Genomic DNA, 6000 nt, shown 5'->3' with positions numbered 1-6000 from the left:
GCAGAGGAGATTGAGGGGGGACATGATTGAGGTGTATAAAATTATGAGGGGCATAGATAGGGTAGACAGGAAGGAACTTTTCCCCTTGGTGGAGGGATCAATAACCAGGGGGCATAGATTTAAGGTAAGGGGCAGGAGGTTTAGAGGGGATGCGAGGAAGAATTTTTTCACCCAGAGGGTGGTGGGAATCTGGAACTCGCTGCCTGAAAGGGTGGTAGAGGCAGAAACCCTCATAACATTTAAGAAGTATTTGGATGTGCACTTGCAATGCCATGGCATACAAGGCTATGAGCCTAGTGCTGGAAAATGGGATTAGAATAGTTAGGCACTTGTTTGACCGGCGCAGACTCGATGGGCCAAAGGGCCTTTTTCTGTGGCGTAGATCTCTATGACTCTATGACTATGAGTATCCCATATGCCTTCTTAACCACCTTATCTACCTGTGCTGCTGCCTTCAGGGATCTGTGGACGTGTACACCAAGGTCCCTCTGATCCTCTGTACTTCCTGAGGTCCTACCATTCATTGTGTATTCACTTGCCATGTTAATCCTCCCAAAATGCATCACTTCACACTTCTCAGGATTAAATTCCATTTACCACTGCTCTGCCCATCTTACCAGCCCATCTATATCATCCTGTAATCTAAGGCTTTCCTCCTCACTGTTTACGATACCACCAATTTTCACGTCATCTGCAAACTTACTGATCATATCTCCTACATTCACATCTAAATCGTTAATGTGCACTACAAACAGCAAGGGTCCCAGCACTGATCCCTGAGGTACACCACTCGTCACATGCTTCCAATCACAAAAACAACCTTCAACCATCACCCTCTGCCTCCTGCCATTAAGCCAATTTTGGATCCAATTTGCCAAATTGCCCTGGATCCCATGCGCTCTGACCTTCTTGACCATTCTCCCATGCGGGACTTTGTCAAAAGCCTTACTGAAGTCCATGTAGACTACATCAACGGCACTACCCTCATCTACACAACTAGTCACCTCCTTGAAAAATTCAATCAAATTTGTTAGACATGATCTCCCCTGACAAAGCCATGCTGACTATCTGTGATTAATCCCTGTCTCTCCAAATGGAGATTAATCCTGTCCCTCAGAATTTTTTCCAATAGTTTCCCTAACACTGATGTTAGACTCACTGACCTGTAATTAACTGGTTTATCCTTACCACCCTTCTTGAATAATGGTACCACATTCACTGTCCTCCAGTCCTCTGGATCCTCTCCTATGGCCAGAGAGGATTTGAAAATTAGTGTCAGAGCCCCTGCAATCTTCTCCCTTGCCTCACATAGCAGCCTGACATACATCTCCTCTGGGCCTGGGGATTTATCCACTTTTAAGCCTGCCAAAACCGCTAATACCTCCTCCCTTTCAATGCTAATTTGTTCAAGTATATCACAGTCCCCCTCCCTGATTTCTACACCTACATCGTCCTTCTCCATAGTCAACACAGATGAAAAGCAATCATTCAAAACCTCACCAACGTCCTCCTGTTTCACACACAGATTGCCACTTCAGTCCCTAATGGGCCCTACTCCTTCCCTGGTTATCCTCTCACCCTTAATATATTTATAAAATGCCTAGGGATTTTCCTTTAATCTGCCCGCCAGTGTTTTTTCATGCCCCCTCTTCTCTCTCCTAATTACTACTTTAAGTACCCCCCCTACACTTTCTATACTCCTCTAGGGCCTCCGCTGTTTTCAGCCGTCTGTATCTGCCATAAGCCTCCTTTTTTTTCCTTATCCAATCCTCTATATCCCTTGACATCCAGGGTTCCCTGGACTTGTTGGTCCTATCCTTCACTTTTACGGGAACATGTTAGCCCTGAACTCTCACTATTTCCTTCTTGAATGACTCCCACTGGTCTGATGAAAGTCTGATGTAGACTTTCCTACAAGTAGCTGCTCCCAGTCCACTTTGGCCAGACCCTGTCTTATCATATTGTGTAGTGAACATTCACTGAGCTCCACAGACTGCATTCACTCAGGCCTGAATTTTCATAAAGTCGGAAGGTCTCCAGCCTCAAGAAAATTGGGTTGCCAGAAGCCAGGAAATCAGACACACCCACCCCCAAATCCGGCACCTACCATTGTTATCTGGGGGTGGTGGTGTATTTTGCCTATTCGCAATTCACGGAGGCAACAGCACATTTAAAAATGTATCTGCCTTCAAACAGAAGCAATTTCAGAAACATGACTCATCGACTTTAGAGATTTGAGGAAAAGGTCTGATACTACCAGAATTCTTTGGAGAGGCAAGGTATCCCTTTGGGAGAGGTCAGGTACCCCTTTGGGATTTTTAAGGGGAGACATGAATGTGCGTAAAAACTGGATAAGCTCTGTAGAACTGTCAAACTATTAAATCTCCTGCCCTTTAAATTTTGAAAGCAAAAACAACCAGCCTGCAGTTGAAAAAAATCAGTGCTTGAAATTTCACTAAATGTTTGTTGACATAAGCCTGAGTGCTACCATTATTGCATTATTACTGCTTAACTGCTTCCACAACCTATCACTATCACAGTGCAGGTCTGTAAGTTCACAGTTTGACTGACAGCTCCAAGTGGTTTTAAAGAGGTTAGCTGTCTTGGATTTGGGACTATGTACACAATTGTTTGTTTTTATAAGGATTAAGTACTTGAAGGAATTTAAATGTATTGAATGAGCTTTTATCAATGAGATACAGTGAAGTCTGTAATAGATACTTAGAACAGTGCTTCCCAAACCTTTTCCCCATGTGACCCCATGTTAATGCCTCAGATTTCATGTGACCCCATAAAGAAAGTTTGGCGGTACGAGAGCTGTTGAGTGGGGGTGGTGGGGGGGAGGGGGGGGCGTGGTGGAAGTGGTGGGGTGAAAAGCTTTGGTTGTTGAGCAAGGGCAAGGGAAGGGGAAAGCTTCAATTGTTGTGCCAACTCTGCCTTACCCCAGAGGGCACCAGCAGTCACTACTGGGCAAATCATTTCATTAGCGCTACTGTCAGTTTGAAGAGGCACATGAAGAAACAGTTCACAGGTTTCTTTCCCAAGAACACCAGGATAATGAAAGCTCTCTACTGTCCCACAATGGGTATGGCACTGGGCAAGATGTGTTCCTTCCCAGTCAGATCACCTAGCCTTTGTTTTCAGGAATGTATGGGTCATTTGCAAATACTGTACACTATTTATATTTAATTTTTTGAATATGGCACACTATTCTATTGCCCTCAAAAAAATCTTCGGCAGGTTCATTACTTATATCGAGGTTTCAGGCTGAGGGCGGTACTTCTTCAGACAAAGTAGTCAGCGATTATCTTTTTGGCTGACACTCCTCATGATTTCTGATGGGCAGTGAGGATTTAAAGGGGCCTTGCAGTATCAGAAATCAGCCCGAGCCCCATGGCAACCATTGCTGCCTCAGAGCTCGTGACTCCACAACCCAGCTTGGGAAGCCCTGACTTTGAACTTTGTTTTATTTCATCTCACTGTGGCTCCTGAGGTCTGCCCATGGTGGATACTGGGTGAATTGGCATGGAGGGTGTCAGAGTAAATGGTGGCGGGCGGGGGCATGGGTTGGTATGAGTTGGCACTAAGTTGCCTCCAAGGGTATAAGGGGCCATGGGTGGGGAGCATGAGTTGGAATGGGTTGGCATGGATGGGGCATGGGGAGGGTCTTGGGGATGAGGGGTGAGAGCTGTTTTTGACTTTTCTACAACTAGGGCGAAGTCTCGGGGCACTGAGGTAGGCTTTTTAAATCACTCCTTTGGCTGCTTCTGAACTCTTTCTGAGGGGGAGCGGGATGGACTCCAGTTATCACTACCCTCCCCCTTCCACCCAACCCCACCCCATCTCTGGCCCTGGAATGAAAAGCTGACCTTTTGAGGCAGTTTCTCCTGCGTTAGGCATGCGGAGTTGGGAATTCTCCTGACTTGGGAGTGGAAACTCGGCCCTCAGTATCAATATGGGGTCACCATGATTCATTATTAGAACCTTAAAACACAGAAGGAGACATTCAGCCCATTAGAGCTGTACTGGGACTGTCCACAAAGTATTCCTTTGCAAGCACTCTTCCAATTCTCTTTTTGAAAGTCATTACTGAACCTGGTTCCATCGCCCTTTCAGGCAACGCAGTCTATTGCAGCAGCTCTCACTGGGTAACATTCTCCTCATCGTCACCCCCTCTGGTCCTTTTGCCAATTCTCTTCCACCTGTGTCCCATCTGGATACCAATCCGCCCTCCACTGGGAAAGTTTCTCCTCATTTACCCTGTCAAAACCATTCATTCAGAAAGTGTAGCGACTGAGGAGTGATTCAGGAACCCTGCATGGAGTCTGGATCTAGAGCCACAGCCCCAGGACCATGTGAGTGATCTGAGAATGGGAATCTGGGATTTGATTCTACCATGGTCGGGCTGGTGGGTTACAAAACCCTTTTTTGCCGCTTTTTTTTGTCCCCCCGCCCCCCTCTTGGGCAGGAGTCAAACCTGAAACTCTGCAGAAAGCGGGTTAAACTTCGAAATCAAAAGCCCTGTAAAAGTTAGTGGGTTTTAACATTTTGAGTCAGTGAAACTGAGAGAGCCATGGGACCATTTCTCTCGGGACTGAAGTGAGAAAAAACCCCCCAGCACTCCTGGTAATCTGAACCCAAATCACAAACTGTTGGAAATCTGCAGCACATCAGAAACTATACCCTCTGCCGGGGAGGGGAGGTGGGCGGGCGGGTGTGGTTAGAGAGGCTGGTGAGGAGTGGAGGGGGAATCCAGAACACAGCAGCAGAACCTTCTAGTTCGAGTCAGGTCATTCAGAGGGTGATGTCACACAAAAGTGGGATGGAAATCTGGAACTCTCTTGCCGCCCCACTCCCCGCAAAAACAATCTCTTGATCTTGGGATTTATTCAGATCATTTCAGACTGAGGTCAATACATTTTTGTTGGGTAAGGGGTATTAAGGGTATTAATGGGTATATTGAGAGTATGGGGTGAGGTATTACTGGACATTAAGTGGTATTAAGAGTATTAAGAGGTATTAAGGGATATTAAGGGTATTAAGTGCTATTAAGGGATATGGAACTAGGGTGGGTTGATTGAGTTAAAATACAGATTAGCCATGATCTGACTAAATGGTGGAACAGGTTCAAAAGGCTGAATGGCCTCTTCATGTTCATATAAGGAGCTAATTTAAGAAACACTATCTGGCTGTTTGCCTAACAAATGCTGACAGCTGTGTTATCACTTATTCTGTTTATTACTAATTTGTACAAAACCCTCACACACACCCTTCATCACTTTAAGAATCACAAGGTCAGACTTGCCCTCCTGAGGGCTGTTTCATTGGACCTTTACCAGAATAAGTTAGTTTTTCTACACCCGACACTGCCTCCCAGTGACAGTAAACAGGAGTAAAGTTTAACCCAATACCCTCCCAAACTCCCTCTAAACATCTCCAACCTCTGAACATCTGCTGTCCACACACAGCCACACAGGCCTCACTTCCCCCAGGCCACTCTCGTCCTTCAAATCCCTCATCAGCCTCCTCACCCTGCCCCACCTCTCTCCTTCTCTGCTTCCTGTGAATCCGCCCCTCACTTCATTCTTGGGAAGGTAGTAGTGGACACAGAGATTTGTGACTGGGATCAAATAGAAAAATAGCTAAGATCCACAGAGAGAGAGAGAGAGAGGGTGGGAGAGAGAGAGGAGAGAGAGAGATACGGATAGAGAGAGGAGAGACAGAGAGGGAGAGAGGAAAGAGAGAGGGAGGAGAGAGGGGGGGAGAGGCAGGAGAGAGACAGAGGGAGAGGGGGAGAGAAGGAGAGGAGAGAGACAGAGAGAAAGAGGAAGAGAGAGGGCAAAGAGAGAGAGGGAGAGACAGAGAGAAAGAGGGAGAGAGAGGGCAAAGAGAGAGAGGGAGAGACAGCAGGAAAGAGGGAGAGAGGGATGAGAGAAACAGAGAGGGGAAGAGAGAGGAAAGGAGAGAGAGAGGGAGTTTCTCTACCTTTATGGCTCATCT

This window comes from Cetorhinus maximus, chromosome 25 (genome assembly GCF_964194155.1).
Source record: "Cetorhinus maximus chromosome 25, sCetMax3.hap1.1, whole genome shotgun sequence".
Lineage (NCBI taxonomy): Eukaryota > Metazoa > Chordata > Chondrichthyes > Lamniformes > Cetorhinidae > Cetorhinus > Cetorhinus maximus.
Note: the sequence above shows the minus strand (reverse complement) of the source record.